Consider the following 16,166-nt stretch of genomic DNA (forward strand, 5'->3'; position numbering starts at 1 on the left):
ATAGCGAGAGATGGCTAGCTTTATATATATATATATATATATATATATATATATATATATATATATATATATATATATATATCGGGACGGTTCAAGGAACATCCAAACAAACATCCCAAATTTCAATCTCATAGTTTTCGATCAAATTTTTATCATCCGAACCGTTCAATGTGTGCAGAATGTGATTTTAAAGGTACCCGCTAAAAATTAGCAAAAAAAATGATAGAGAAAGATTTGATTTGAGCAGTTTTTATTTAAACCGTTCAATAAAAAAACTGTTCGGATCAAGTCATTCCCGGTCTTTTTTTTTTTCTGATTTCTAATGAATACTTTTAAAATCATATTCTGATCACATTGAGCGGCTCGGATCATCAAAATTTGATCGGGAGCTATATGGTGTTTTTTTAGGTGTTTTTTTGGGTGTCTCCGGAACCGCCCCGTATATATATATATATATATATCTCTATTATAAAACAGAAGGGTGTGGGGACAAATTGTTAGAACAGCTTTTGTGTCCATGGTTTTCATCTAAATCACACAACTGTCATCCCCTTCCAATTGAAATGCGTAGTGCCATAGGCACGGGTTAGCACTAGTATGTATATATATAATGCGCGTGAAATAAACGCCTATATATGTGCTTACATGTATCTAACTAAATGCATACTACTGTACTCCTTAAACAACCGGGATTTGGCCCAATGGCATCAAATGGGTTCAACCGTATCAAGTGCGCTTAAGATATTAGGAAAAAAGGGGTTCGATTTCTCTTCAACGTAATAATCTTATTATTCTAATAACAATATTGATTTTTCTTGATAAAAAAAAGAACAAAATGCAAATAAGGAGACATCTTTCTCTTCGCTCGCCTTTAAACTAGTAATTGGAATCCATCGATCCTCTTCCTTGTCTCGGTTTGGAGTGGACGGTCAAGTTAGGACTTTTTTCGAGCCTTATTTAATACTCCCTCCGTCCCAGTTTATTTGTCTAATTTTGACATATGTGCTACAATCTATAATGTTTTACATAATTTCGAAAACATCATATTTTAGATTTAATTGAGATCTATCAAACAAGATCCATATTGCATATTAAAAACATTATAAATTAAAACATATAGACAATTTTGTAATAGGTCCCAAATAATAAAAATTAATAAACAAATCGGGACGGAGGGAGTATTTACTTTGGTAATTGAAATTGTTCAATTCTAGAGCTCGTTGAGCGCGTCAACTATTTTCAAATAAAACGTTGTTCAGATAAAGTTTGATATCCTTTCGAAACACGTTTATCTTGAGATGAATATGTTAAATGAATTTCAAACCAGTGTTTCAATTTCTTTTTTTTTTTCAAGATAAATTTGTTATGAGAGCATATGAAACAATATTTGATAATGTGATTTGGCCGGTTAATACTGTCTCTTTTTTTTTTTTTAGTGCTACAATTGATAGATAGATACACTACTCCACATGCTTGCTAGAGATGATCAATACTGCTGTTAGCACCACAATCACCTTCAAGGAACCTCACTGCACCTATTTCAAAGCGAAAGCTAAGATCTCACCGTGTACTACGGGAACAAAAGCGTATGCTAACTCTATTCAGCGATTATGAAGACTCGAACCTAAGCATTAGCGTCAACAATTTTGATCATCAAGTAGATGAGGTCAACGTTAAAAGGCCCAATGGAAGGCGTAAGCAGACCGTCCGGTCCAAAATCGAGACCAGAAAGGATCCATTCTCGAATCTATCTAGTATATAGTGGGGATGCGGTTCGGAGCATATAGTGGAGATTCCACCATGTCGCGGCAAGCCACTGTTGTCACCCACTACAACAACCGCATGCAACCAGATTTGCCAAAAAAAAAAGGGGAGCAAGGAACGGAAGATAGAAAAGGGAAAGGAAGAGAGAGAGAGAGAGAGAGAGAGAGAGGGGTGGGGAGGCGCCACCCCTGCCCCAGCAGCAACCAGAGAAGGCAGAGGGACAGGGTAGAGTACTAGGCTACAAGTCTACATTTGACTTGACGAGACTTAGGTTTTGACAACATGCACCCTCCCGTACGTTCACCCCACAAACCGGTGAGGATCTGCCGACCGCGGCCCGGTTTTGAAAACCTTCTTAAAAAATAAATAATTTATTTTATATTTTTAATCTCAAAAATAATATAAATAAAAAATAAGTTTTCAATTTTTGTTTGCATCGGATCGAGATCTTTTAAATAAGATTCATATTGTATATTTTTATATTTCAATAAATTCATAATTTTTGAACTTGAAATTAATTTTTTTAAAAATAGGAATTTTTTTTTGGTTCTAGAACGGGACCTGCCTCTATCCAATAAGTTAACTCCAGAAATTTTGTGGAGGCAGTAAAAATTACTACTCTAGTGATGAAAAACAAAATATTCTGGAATAGTTAAAAAAAATGAAAAAAAAGTAGTATTTACTAAGATTTTATTCTATTCGACTTGTCTAGTGGAATCTCGTCACCTTTTGTGGGGTTTGTCTCTTGCATATACGTTGGTCATGTTTGTCTGTCCATAACGTCAGCTTCAATTATTATAGTCTACCCTATAGGAAACACATCCACTCTACTGATCCTAAGGTGTTTGGCTGAATAAGCATGAGAAAATTGATAAATGTTGATACTTAATGGAGTTGCTTGTTCAATTCGAATTCCACGTAGGTTGAACGTTTCAAAAATTGGAACACTGAAAGGTTTGTCCGATTGTTAACTTCGAGGCTCCGAAATTAGTCAAGGTTCATGCAGGCTAGTCGGGACATCCAGTTCCCAAACAAAGAACTCACCTTCACTCTATTTTCTCGAGTCGATGAAAATAAAATAACCCATATATGCAAGTCTTTAGTCTTCATACTTGAAAAGGTTTAAGCTCGCCTCCACATTCTAATCCATCATACTCCCACCAAACTCTTTTTCGCCCTCTAGGGCCTGAAATGGTGATCGAAATCGTTCAACTTGTTATGCTTCAATAAGTTATTGGCCAAGTAAAAAATGATTCTTACACAAAATCAAATAAATAAATAATCATTGGGTCTCTGGTAGCTTGCTTGCCCTGTCCCCTTTAATCTTTGTATTCTTTTCAAAAATTAATGAAAAATCATTTCAAATAGACGATGTAAGTTTAAAATTCTTTTCGCTGTCCATTTTAAAAGACTAGCTAGTTCATTTGTCTATCGCGGTCCATTTTAGTTTGAATTAATGATACTTTTAATAAAAAGGAGAACACATTGAGCGGACCTCCCATTTGTCTATCGCGGTTCAGTAAAAACTGCTCGGATCAAGCCCTTTCCGATCATTTTTTTTGCTGATTTCTTGCGGGTACCCTTAAAATCACGTTCTGAACACATTGAGCGGCTCGGATCGTCACAATTCGACCGGAAAAGGGGAGGTCCGCACGGTAGACTGGTAAGGGATTCCTCATTGGATCCGTGGTGTGTGTGTGTGTGTGTGTGTATTTATATATTGTGAGTGTAGATTGTGAAGTCAATTCCTTTACATGGTCCAGTGGCATCCGGTTGAGGAATCACTTTTTTTTTTGAACCAAAGGTAGATAATGTTGGAATTTTATTGATTAATTGTTGGGCTTCTTATTATATTACAGGCTTTTGATCAATATATGCCGAAGGACTTTGCGGGTGATTACGATGTCTAATTTGTTACGATTAATTTCCATTGTATTTGTACAGTACTACAAATAATCCATCATCAAAATAACAAATGGGTTGGTCCGATGAAGAGTGCTTGAAATATGAAAAGGCTTTGTTATATATCTCCAAGGTCATGAGTTTGATACCTCTTAGAGCATCTCTGACTCATCTCCAAAACTCATAAATGAAGAATGAATATGATACATTGAAGGTGCTTTAACTTCTTGCGAGCCCAGTCTTAGAGTATCGTCTCAACTTAATTTAAAGGAGCCATATTCCGCAAGTAGACGGTGAAACTGGTTCTCAAAGATTAATTATGTAAGTAAATCTAAACATTATGAGTACTCATCAAAAGTTTTTTTTTTTTTTTTGGCTTTTTATAGGCATTAGTTATCAAAAGTTTCGCGTTTTACTAATGGAATCATATAGTACTATTTAAAATATTAGACTGAATTATAAGGTTAATTACGTGGGACGTCACCAACTATGTGTTTACGGAACTAATTTCATATTTTCATCCGCAAGTAAATGGTGAAATTGGTCTCTAATGGATTAACACTGGGTGGCAACAGTTGGCGATGGAGATATTTGCCGGAAGAGAGTGGAATTGGCCATTCTTTTTCTTTTAAGTTAACATTCTACTCACTTTGTTAACCACTACTTATTGTTTTCCCTTTCATGAAGTTGGTACTTTAATTTTCCCAAGCATAGGGCCCTAATGGTGAACAAGTGGCTCTCGACATAGTTCAATAGAGGAAAAAGGATTAATGTAGTTGATCCTAAGTGATTGGGACATAAGGCTTGGTTTGATTTGGTAGGGCCCTAACGGTGGGAAATTTTTTCAATGCCTAGTGGGTGCCATGTGGTGCCCGCTCGGCGCATCCGATCTGTCCATTGCGTTTTTGGATGGCTCAGATTCGGAAAGAGAAAAAAAGGAGAGAGTAAGTGTTGGGGTGAGAGGAGAGAGAGGGTTTTAATTTGAGCCGTCCAAAAATGTATTAGACGGCCCGAATATGCTGAGCGGGTACCACATGAGATATACCCACCCGCGGCACCGGAAAATTTCTCCTAATGGTGACACAATAATGGTTGTTTGATCAATAAAAGGTAAGAGAATTTTCCATATTTTATGCAGCGGTTATATTCCTTTCTTTGCAGAATTAAGAGTGCTTCCTTTTGTTATTAATATGCAGACATTACCCGTTTATCTTGGCGGCGATTGCCATCATTCTAGGAACCTCATCCAAATGAAAATGATAGGAAACAGGAAAAGTTTTCCGGAATCGGTCCAGGAAACATAAACAACGGTTCAGATTTCAAATTTATTGAATTTGAACCGTTCATTTTTTATTTTATTGAAAGGAACGGTCCGTATTAGGCCTCATTTTCAAATTAAAACCAAATGCCAACCACATGTCCTAATCAAGCCAAAATTTGGCTGTTGTAATTTGGTTATGGTAATGAAAAAATTGTTACATACATGTGCGGGAGCGAGTATCAACCTGCAACTTCAAAGATTAATTAAAAAAAAACTGCCGTTAAAAAAAAATAAAAATCTCAACCTGCAACTTCTTCTATACTAGCTTAAATATTTTCGGATGTATAAAATGAACAATCTAGATCATGAACGTGCACGCACAAAAATCACATGTTTGAACCTAATAAGTTGATCGAGTGGGAGCATGCTCGCAGTTTCGACTTGCACTGTGCTAAAAACTCTCAAGGCTGTTGAGAGTTTGTTTTCAGTCAATTAAAGTGGACGCAAAGAATGCAAATAGAAACCATGCAAATTTTTTTACATGGTCTTCCAATTGTATAAATCGAATCTCGACTAGCTAAAGATAATCAAATCAAACTTTACATAATGAACAAACTGGCCCGGGCACTCGATTGAAAAAGGCAGAGATGAGCACAAGTTGGAGGGGTGAAAGTGTAGGTGGGGGGCAACTTGGTTGTGGAATCTCATTCTCTGGCCCCGAATCCCGTAGGCATGTGGGGGACTCGTGATTACACTGTCTCTTGGATTATAAAGTGTACGGAGATTTGGTCCTCGATTTATATGCCCAGTGAAACAACAGTTGAAAGTGTAGGTCCCATTTGCCTCATCCAATGTCCCCCCCTGTTTTTCATCATCTCATCCAATGTCCTTCACAGCCTGTTTGGTAGGCGCACTAGAGCCCCGGAAAGAAGATTTTCAGTGCTAGTGAATATCATGTGGTGTTCGTTCGATACATTCGGGATGTCCATTTCAATTTTGGGCGGCATGGATTTGAAAAGAGAAAGAGGAGAGAGAGAGAGTGTTGGGGTGAGAGGAGAGAGATGATTTCAATCCGAGCCGTCCAATAGTGTATTAGACAACTCAAATGTGCCGAACAGGTGCCACATGAGAAATACCCACCTAACACCGAAAAATTTCTCCATATAAAAAAATCAACTCAAGCAGACCAATTTTACTTCAGAGTTCAGGTTTGGATGTACATGAATGTATATAGTCTATTCAAGGTTAACAGAACTGCTATAGATACATATAGAGTGTACATAAGAGTTTTGGACCTATCTCGGATCTCATAAAAAAAAATTCGAGCTGTTCATTTTGTTCAAAATGATTTGTTTGGTGTCCCTATAAAAATTAAATTCAATCAGACTAATTTTGCTTCAGAATTTAGGACTGAAAGTACATGAATGTATGTACCCATATTCTTTTCGCAAGGCTAATGTTACATCAACCACATTTTCTGTTTGCTAGAATATAATGATATAGATTAGGTTTTTATAAAATATATGACGATGTTTGAGTCGGTTTAAGAGCATCTAAATTAATTAGTTAATTAGTCTCGAAGGACTAATCTTATCATTGACTACCAAAATGCTACTCTCTTCGTCCCAAAATGGATGACAATTTTTGAAACTCGTGTCATTTTTTATCACTTATATCTTTCAATCTATAATGTTTTTCATGAGTTTGAAAACTTTGTATAATAGAACTAATCGAGAACTATCAAACAAGATCCATATTGCATATTTTTTGAGATTCATATTGAAAAATATAAGGAATTGAAATTGATACGGCAATCAAAAATTGACATTCAATTTGGGACTAGAGGAGTAGTTTTTTTTTTTGGATCCAGGACTGGGGGAGTAGTTAAAGTTGGAAAAAAGCCTTGTATGGGTTGACAACGTGATCTCACACGAGTCGATAGCACATACGATATTTTGAAACTAAAATTTACAAGCAAACAAACCCCTAAGTTTGCCTTGTCTTTTTTTTTTTTGGCCCAATCGGTAGGAGAGATATTACATCATCTATGAAGTACAAATCACGAAATACTACATCTATTATGTGAGAGTCCACAAGACAACTAAGCTAACAATTGAACCAATAAGATAAGCCCAAGCCAAATCCTTGGAGTTTAGGGGATTAGTAGAATGCGATTGAACTAAAATAATTTTTTAATGATAAAAAAGACAAGTATTATGTAACTTTTAGTCGTTTTTTTTAGCTTTTCATCTTAAATTTTAAACTACATCGTTCATCTCGATGAGGAGAGTTAAAAAATTAAAAAATATAGACCAAAGTTGTAGAAGTCCACAGAATGACGACGTGAGAGACATTGAAAAAAACTGTCTTTTTTTTGAACATTTTTCATCTTTACTGATTTTTTTTTTTACTTTGATATGTAAATTTATACTTCTGTGATTTCATTACTTTGATATGTAAATTTATACTTCTGTGATTTCACTAGTCGAGACCAACGATAAATTAATTTTTTTTACCTGAATCTAGTAAAAATTAAGAACCAAAAAAAAAAAAAAAATCCCTCGAAATACAGAAAAATTTAGGCCAAAGGGCTTTTTACTATTTTACCGTACCTAAGAAAGCCACTTATTGCATATCCTTCAAAAACCCGTTCAGTATCTCCCGTTCCTACTCGGACCGACCCAAAAACCCTCCATCTAGCAATGTCACAACCCTCAACTCTCGACCTCAGTCACATAAAGCGTGTGTGCGCGCCTCTTCAATTCACATCTCAAAAGACTAAATTTGCGAAAGTCAGAATTGAGAGCGGGAGCGCAATGCAAAAATTGAAAACGGAAGCGTAAGACATTTTTGAAGGATTGTGTGAGTAAGGTCTGGAGTCTTGACTACAAGCTATGTGGCATCACTCATGATAAGCAAGACCTGCTAAATTTTCCACTATAAATGAACACCGATCAGAAAGCAAAGCGAATCCCACTTGCCATGATAATAGGCTTTAGGCTGGAGAGGCAAATTAACAGTTCAGATTTCCCCCAGATTTCCTCCCTAGTCTTCCGCGCACATCATATCAAAATTTGTTAAAAAGTGGAGTAGTATCATACTAGTTGATACCATCATGATTCTCTAGGGTTTTGACTTTATAGATTGCTGAAGAAACTTATCAGGGAAGATGATTGAACTCATCTGCTTCACTTTTGTTAGGTTTCTATTCATAAATTCATCAGCGAATTCATGATCGAAACGATGATCGAAACGTAGCCTAACCGAAATTTCAAGTGTTGCCCCATCAATCCGGCCTATTAATCATAGAAATGATTTTCTTTTTTGAACGCACTGCTGGTTTTAAGTGTCAAAATATGTCTTGTTAAAATAAGCTAGCTTGGAAGAGTTTTTCCCTCAATCATACCTTGTTTCTAGGTATTATTCTATTGATATTTTGGAATCTAGGCTACCTTTATGTCAAGTTGGAATAGTCATGGATCTCAAGATATGTTTTTGATGGTAGAGTGAGATATAAAAGTGCTGATTTTCCATTACAGAAAATGAAAATTTCCAGTAATCTTCATTAGCCTGATCATGGATGTCATTTTTCTAATGGTTATTGGTTGCAATTTGGCAATGACAAATGACCTAAGCTCCGGAGTAATCTTCCATTTTCTTCTCGTACGTTGAGTGAGTAAACTTAAGTTACACGATCTGGAATATCATGTATTTTCACTATCAAATTTATGTTGTGGAAACAAATAAAAGGATTCATAAGGAACTTACCAACCTGGATCATGTAAATATATAAAAGATAACAGACCCAAGCTGATTATAGACCCAATCCGTAATGCAAAGAGCAAATCAAGTTCTTGGGAGAAAGAAGTTTCTCTCTCTTGACCCTCTTTCTTAATAATCAGACTAACTTGTGTAGATGAGATAAGTCTAGAATTTTCTATATTGGGTTGAGAGAGGACCTCCTCCTCAAATAGCTTAAGCATCATCTATCCATCATAAATAAATATAGCAAATTATTTATGGATCTAACCATACACATTCATTCCAGAGACACCACCACAAACACTTGCATGTGATGTTTGCTATCTAATAACATGTGGGACATAACCGCTTAATGGGTTTTCTTACAGGATATGAATTGTTAAGAGAGGAATGTTTAGAGATGCGAATCTTGCTTAGTTTAAGAAAGTGAATTTTTTTTTTTTTTGCCATTTGTTAATATTCAAGAGTATCTCATGTGGTAACCCGACCAGTAAATATTCGGCATACAAGAATAGCAATAAATCCAAGCCTTCTTAGAATGTATTCACAACCTTTCTCATCACCTTAGTGGGTTTTTTTTTATTTTTATGTAGAGCATGAAAAGGAACTGTGGATACAGTTCACAAGTCCACGAAATTTACCAATCCCTCTTACAAAAGCATACTTGGCCTGCCAATGAGTTGGCCCAACTTGAGGTGAATGTGACATTTGCAGTTATTTTCAGCACAGTGCAGCCTCAGGGAGACACGAAATCCCTCGTTTGTGTTAGATGCATATATATATTTTTGAACGGCCAAGAAGATTGTGTTAGATGCATATGAGTGTGTTTGTATGACTAGAAAGATCAAAGCCATGAAAACTTTTAAGTGCACAACAATAAGGGCAAATCAGCTTCAAGAACACTACTCCCTTCGCTATATATGCTGGTGTCTAACCCATGCTTAGAAAGAATCACTACTTACTTGGCTTTCGGAGAAGTAAAACAGAAGGGAATGGTCAATGATTATGGTTTCAGCTCCGTTTATGCTTGAAATGATAAGCCTCAAACTTCTTCTCTACAACCTGCAAAACCAAGAAGCTTTAATTACAGAAAGTGTTTAGAAAATGGTGAACAGCCCCAATACAAACTAAGTTTGTGACTTACGTGAACATTTGAGGGCGGTTACGAGAAAGCTGAGGCCGCTTTATAGGTGACAGAATAAGGTTCCTTAAAGTCATTGAAGGGTTACTGGCTCCACCTCCAAAAGCGGGACGAGCAGGAGCCCTTCTGTTGCCGGTATCAAGTGGAATTGCTGATGGTTTTGCCGGTGAGCCACCAGAGATGTCGAAGGGCCCAGAGTTAGAGGTATTCTGCCTTGGTTGAGGGCAGATATCCTCTCTTCGTACTGGAGTATCAGGAGTGAAGACCGACCAATCTGCCACAAATTAAGTCAACTAGTATTTCTTGGAAGAATTCAACCAAACACTGGTTAACCAAAAGCTACAACATGTTTTAACACATTGGAAGTGATAAGAAAACAGGAAAGCAACAATTAACACCCTTTGAGCGTCAACATGGTCTGGTAGGCAAATGCATTACACGTGGTAGTACAAACGGTAATACATGATAAATTTGTGGCACTTAACCAAAGGGCCAAAAATAGAGAAGTGTAATACAAGTACTGGCAAAAAGTTGAACAGCCAAAAATAAGAAACGTTCATGTGCTATGTGGCATTCACCATAAAATTGGACTTCAGTTAGCAACCAGAATGAATACAGCGAGTACTATTTCTTGGAAGAATTCAACCAAACATGGGTCACAAAACTAAACTCTTTGACCACGACGATGGGAAAACAAATGTGGACTCTAATCATGCTTAAGGTTGTGTTTGGACTTTAGATTTGTGGAGAATCTGCAGAGGGAGAAGGAAAGGAAAGCCATGACAGACAAATTTAACTTCAAATATCCTCCTTTTTATTTCCTACACAGATCCCCCTATAAATCAACATTCATTTACACAGCCTAAGGGAACTCCACATAAAAGATGGAAAATATTGTAGCTCTGAAAACCAAGTAGCACTTTCAACTACTTTCAAGTATGTCCAAGCATTAACGAAAATGGGATTACCTTTTCTGATTGGATCTCTGTTATCCATCATGCTAGGTGGATTAGAGAACAAATCAGGCTCAGTTGTTGAATAGAAGTTTCTTGCAGGTTGGATGGCTGATTGCTTCATTGACTCATACTCACTTCTCAGTTGATCATACATTTCATCAAGCTTTCTCTTTTGCCTGATATTATTAAATGAATGAATAATAGCTCAGGACATGGTTCATGCACTGAAGTTGTAAGTCTCAGATACTGAAAAGATCAGGTTGAATTGGGTAATACCGACCTTGATTTTTCAGAAAATTTTTCTTGGAGCTCTTGCTTATCCTTTGACAAGCTCTCAACCTCTTGTTCCAGCATCTGACACCTCTTGGCCATTTTCTGGTATGCAGTGTGCACCTGCTCCATTTTTTCTGTGAACTTCTCTTGTAGCACCTCGCATTTCTGCCTGCACTGAGATACTATTTTGTTTGCCTTAAATTGCATTTCCAGTTCCTTCTGCCCCATAAAGAACATCACGCTTCTGTATGCACTTTTCATCACTGGATATGTTAAAGGAAAATTTTGGGTCCGATGTTTACTTTCAACAAAAAAAAACTATAAAAATTTCAACAAAAACATCTACACAAAGTGGCCTGATCTACTATTTTCTCCATTTTTGGCTTTCTTTGATATTTACTAGAGCAACAATGGCTGTCCATATTCTCATCAAGGGAGGCATACAGTATATAAGCAGCCACCATAGCCGTGGAGAACGGCGATTCAGTTGCCCCCCATATGCCTTTCAACACTGTATGAGCCCCAAATAGGCGTTTTAGCAGGAATTTTATGCATTTACACATACGTAAGTTAGGAGTATAGCTTCATTCAGACTAATAAAGGATACATATCTGTGGAGATATCCCAGCCATGGCCATCTGCAAAATAATAGGTGAAAATTCAAGCAAAGCAGAGAGGGTAGGGTGACAAATTTTGATCAAGCACTAAAACAAAAATGATTAACGCAATGTAGTATTGAACTTGGAAGTTCCTGCTTACATTTATACACTCATCATTTGGATTGATATCCACAGGCTTCATAAGGCTGCCAAGTGAAAGTCATTTCAAGTTAAAAGGCATCTGAATACTGGAATGCTACAGATGATTAAGATATTCTGTAATGAGGTTTTTTACGTTGTTTTGGTTACAATGCTATGAAAGCCTAAGCCTTTGAATTGCATATCTACATAAAATTGTTGGGCAAACTCAGTCCATTGGAAAGTAAATCTAAGCTATCTCACAATATTATCTCTCCATTAAGCATTACTTGGCAGGGTGGATCAATTCTTTCCTCTTAAAACTCAGCAATCACAACAAACCTATGTTTTAACACCGACCTTTTGGAGAGCACTTGATCGCAGATGGGGCAAGCCGCATCATTACTTAGGATCTTATTGGCATCTTCCGTGCCTTTAACACTGTTAAGGAAATCTTGAGCAAATGCACCAACTTGACAGCAAAGATTATTAAAGAACTGCAGAATAAGAAAAACTACTGTACACATCTAGATACACAAGAGGTGGCCACATGTGGTGGTAATAGCTTTCCCTTCCAATTCTCGCCAGCATGCATTGCATCTCATTTTATCTTTTGAGTAGAAGTCCTTGCTCTCATACGTGGGAACCTAAAAGTCCTGTAGATAAAAACAAAAAATCAGAGCTGAGTTTTCACAAGTTCATATTACAATTGAGTCAATTAAGTTAGTTACAGACCTAGTTAATGTGTATCAAGAACAAGCACATGCGATTTGGAAATGCATGATCACTTGATTAGTATGACCAAAGTAGGAGGCAAGTTATACTCAGACAGCCAGCGATTTGGATGAAGTAAAGCACTTCGCAAGATTAAGACAGGGAATTGAAATTTTGTCAGAATTCTACTAATAGGAACACATTTTAAGTGAAACAAATTCGAATATCCTATATCAGCTGGGAATTTCGAGTTTAGAAAGCCAGACATAGGCTCCGTTCAGTTGCCAGGAATATTGTACGGGAAAGTTATTCTCAGGAAAAGTCAAGTAAAGTGAAGTAAAGGAAAAAGAAAATTATTTTCCTGTGAGTGTTCATTTGACAAAAGAATTTTGCAAGAATAATTAAGGTTTAGTTGTTCATTTGTCAGGAAAAAGAAACTTTCGGGAAAATTTTGTGAGTGTTCACTCATTTTCCTTTTCCCGCGAAGCAAAATCCTGTGTTTTTTGCAGGATCACTTTTGCAGGAAAGTAATTCCTGCAAGAAAACTTAAAAACATGTTTCCCACTACTTTCCTGCCAACTGAACACTACAAAAATCATGGGAAAGTTGATTTTCCCATTCTTTCTTGTACTTTCCTGGCAACTGAACGGAGCCATAGTGTCAAATATCATGAAGTTGATTTACAGATCAAAACATGCGCTTAATGCACAATTGGATCTAAGATTACAAGATTAGGGTTACTGTGAAAAATGCACAATAGGAGCTAAGATTAGTCTGTCTTCACAATGCATGTTTTCCGAAACTTCTAAAAGCCTCATCTACGCTAGTTTAATTTCTTCTAATTTACTTAAATTTACTAAATCAAGCAAAAGAAATCATTAGCATTTCAAAAGCACGCTATCAAAACTGACCTGAAAATCAACCCAAACCCTAACACTTCACAGAGCCTCACTTTCCTCCCTTCTCCGAAAATTTTCAAGTCAATATCAGAAACTACAAAAGAAATTTCGATTAATTACAAAATGAATCACCAAAGGTAGCATAACACTCGATGCAAAACCTACAAAATCGGCCATGCTATTCGAGTGGATTTCACTTTCAGGCCTAATCTATCCAAACAAAATTCAGTGAAACAGGTGATTAGAACTCCAGCTAATCATATTCATCATAATCCGTAGGCAAACAAAATCTCAAAAAGAAAAAAAAACGATCCTGATTTTCGAGTAGATTTGAACTACAAGCGCAACGTATCAAAATTTCACGCATTCTGCGCAGCCTCAAGAGCTGGCCATAAGAAATGAGCTCGAAAATAATGTAATCAAGTCATCGCTAATGGAGGATTGAAATTCAATCAATGCGAGATTTCGAGGCTACAAACCTCTCGAACGCAGTTAGAAATGCTTAGTCAATTTTGTCAGAGAACTTGAGAACGAAACGAATCTTCGAGCTGTTACGAACGTGTCTCTCTCTCTCTCTCTCTCTCTCTCTAATCTCCGAGCTGTCTCTCTCTCTCTCTCTCTCTCTCTCTCTCTCTCTCTCCCGCGTTTGATTAGCAGAGTGCTCTCAATCTCCTCTGGTTTTTTATGTAGAGTTAGAAATGGCGGCAAAATGGCAGTTCCGTTTGAGAACTTGACCGGTAAACATTCCGGTTTCCGGTTCTCTTCCTGCCCCAGCAGGCAGCAACCCCCGGTGCTTTTTGATTCCGTGATGGGCATCTCCTTTAGAGATGTGCACAATTTGGCAATCGATAGTTCAGATCTTAATCGAGCAATGAACGATTTAGATTTGTATGTATTCAAATTCGATTTGAGTCCTACGTGTTGAGATGAATGACTGGATCAGCAATACTGTACCCGCTCGACAGGAAGCTATCGAGCAGATCTCTGGATCCCCTTTTTCCCGAGGTGCAGTTGCAATTCGGGCCGAGCTTGCATTACATAATAACAACACCCAACTGTTCAATTAGTAAATTGGGAATTTCTGATTGACTGGAAAAAAAAAAGAAGGTAAATCGGTTTTGCTTGCACTCCCAAACAAATCCTATTAAAATTTTAATTTTTCAAGCCCGTCTAACTAACCCGTTACATTTTAAAGTTATGTTAAGCAAGTTCCTCGTAAAAATAGTTTTCAAAATCTCAACTATATCACAACTTTTATTTTGCGTTAGCAAGATCTTAGAAGGTAGAATATTTGTTATTATACATTACATTTGTTTCTTAAGCTCTAAATTGCTTGTATGTTAGAACAAAACATAGCAGGTCTTATACGGGTCGGGCCGAGTGGAGTTCTAAAGTCCATTCCACTTATTATTAAAAATGAGCTTAAAATTTCTACCAAACCCAATCCCATGGACCTAAACACCAATTCCAAACTCTTGAAAAGATGGATTTGATCGGGCGGATTAGTAGACCTGTGCACACTCCTACTTTTTTTCTTCTTCGCCATTTGAGCGGGTCCTCTTTTTGATACCTATTTCTCAACAACAAAATCAAAATTATTTTATAAAAAGGGTTTCTCACTACAACAAAGAAGTGATAACTATTATTGTTCTTTCTTAAAGATATCGTTATATCAAAATTGCGCGTGGATGAAGTTATTGGCGGAAAAAAATGAAATTCTATCTAGATTCTTGGTACTTTGAGTGCAACAAAAATATTCATTTAAGGAAGTCATGTTTCTTCTTTCTCTTTTTGAGTTAAAATTCTTTCCATTTGTGGTGAAAACCTTTGGTTTTCCACCATAGTCCGTTACGGGTCTCACTAAGCATTTTTTTGTTATAATCTGAACCGTTAATCTTGTAGAGCTTGCAAATAGTATATGTGTGCAAAAATGAGCTTCGTCGAACATCAATAGGTATATTAAAAATTAAATTTCGATTTAGGAAATGGTCAGTCATAAACAATTTAACTTCAAAATCTGTAAGGGCAAAATATTTATGATTGTTAATGGCATGCGTCAAAACACATTCGTCCATGTAATTGCGATTATTTATTTATCAAGTTGTAATTTATTTATTTTTATTTTTAGAGTGTCTGTTTTAGGACGTGGAAGAAAATCAAGAAAATATATGTATTTCCATTTTGAGAGGTCGGAAATTAGGCTTAACTCAAGGGATTCGGCATCTCCAAGGGCTTGGAAGATTTTATTTATAAAAGGACATGTGGACACAAACAAGAGGACATACATATGGAGGTGCTTTCATCTCTAGTGGTCTGTAACGAAAAAAAAGAACGAAAAAAATTAGAAAAGGACGCAGCCATATTATATTACATGGAGGAGGGTTCTTTGTTTATTTTGAATCTTGGAGTATAATGAGATCAATGGATCATTGAGTGTACAAGACATCTCCAAGAGGTTTCAGTATCTACTTCAACAATAATCAATCTATGAAGAAAAGCCCTAGGAAGATTTCTAGGCAAGTTCAAGTCCTTCGGTGGATTCCGAGAGGCAAACGGAAGGCTCGTGGATTCGAGATAGCGGTGATCAAGCATTTAGAGAGGTGTGCGTGGATTCCGAAAGAGCGTCTAGGTTTAGGTTTGTGGAGTTCAAACTTATCGTAAGAGTTCTTGTAACATCGTGTTTAGTAGTGCTTGATTTTTTCCTGTGGTTTTTACCCTTTCAGGGATTTTTCACGTATATCTTGTGTTGTGGTTTGC

The 16,166-nt window shown here is 36.7% G+C and overlaps 1 pseudogene; it reads right to left on the minus strand.

The window, feature by feature from the left end:
- Positions 1-9,829: 9,829 nt before the first annotated feature.
- On the minus strand, positions 9,830-12,452 carry LOC131322816 (E3 ubiquitin-protein ligase CCNB1IP1 homolog; annotated as a pseudogene).
- Positions 12,453-16,166: the final 3,714 nt, after the last annotated feature.

Source organism: Rhododendron vialii, chromosome 4a (assembly GCF_030253575.1).
Source record: "Rhododendron vialii isolate Sample 1 chromosome 4a, ASM3025357v1".
In the NCBI taxonomy this organism is placed as follows: Eukaryota; Viridiplantae; Streptophyta; class Magnoliopsida; order Ericales; family Ericaceae; genus Rhododendron; species Rhododendron vialii.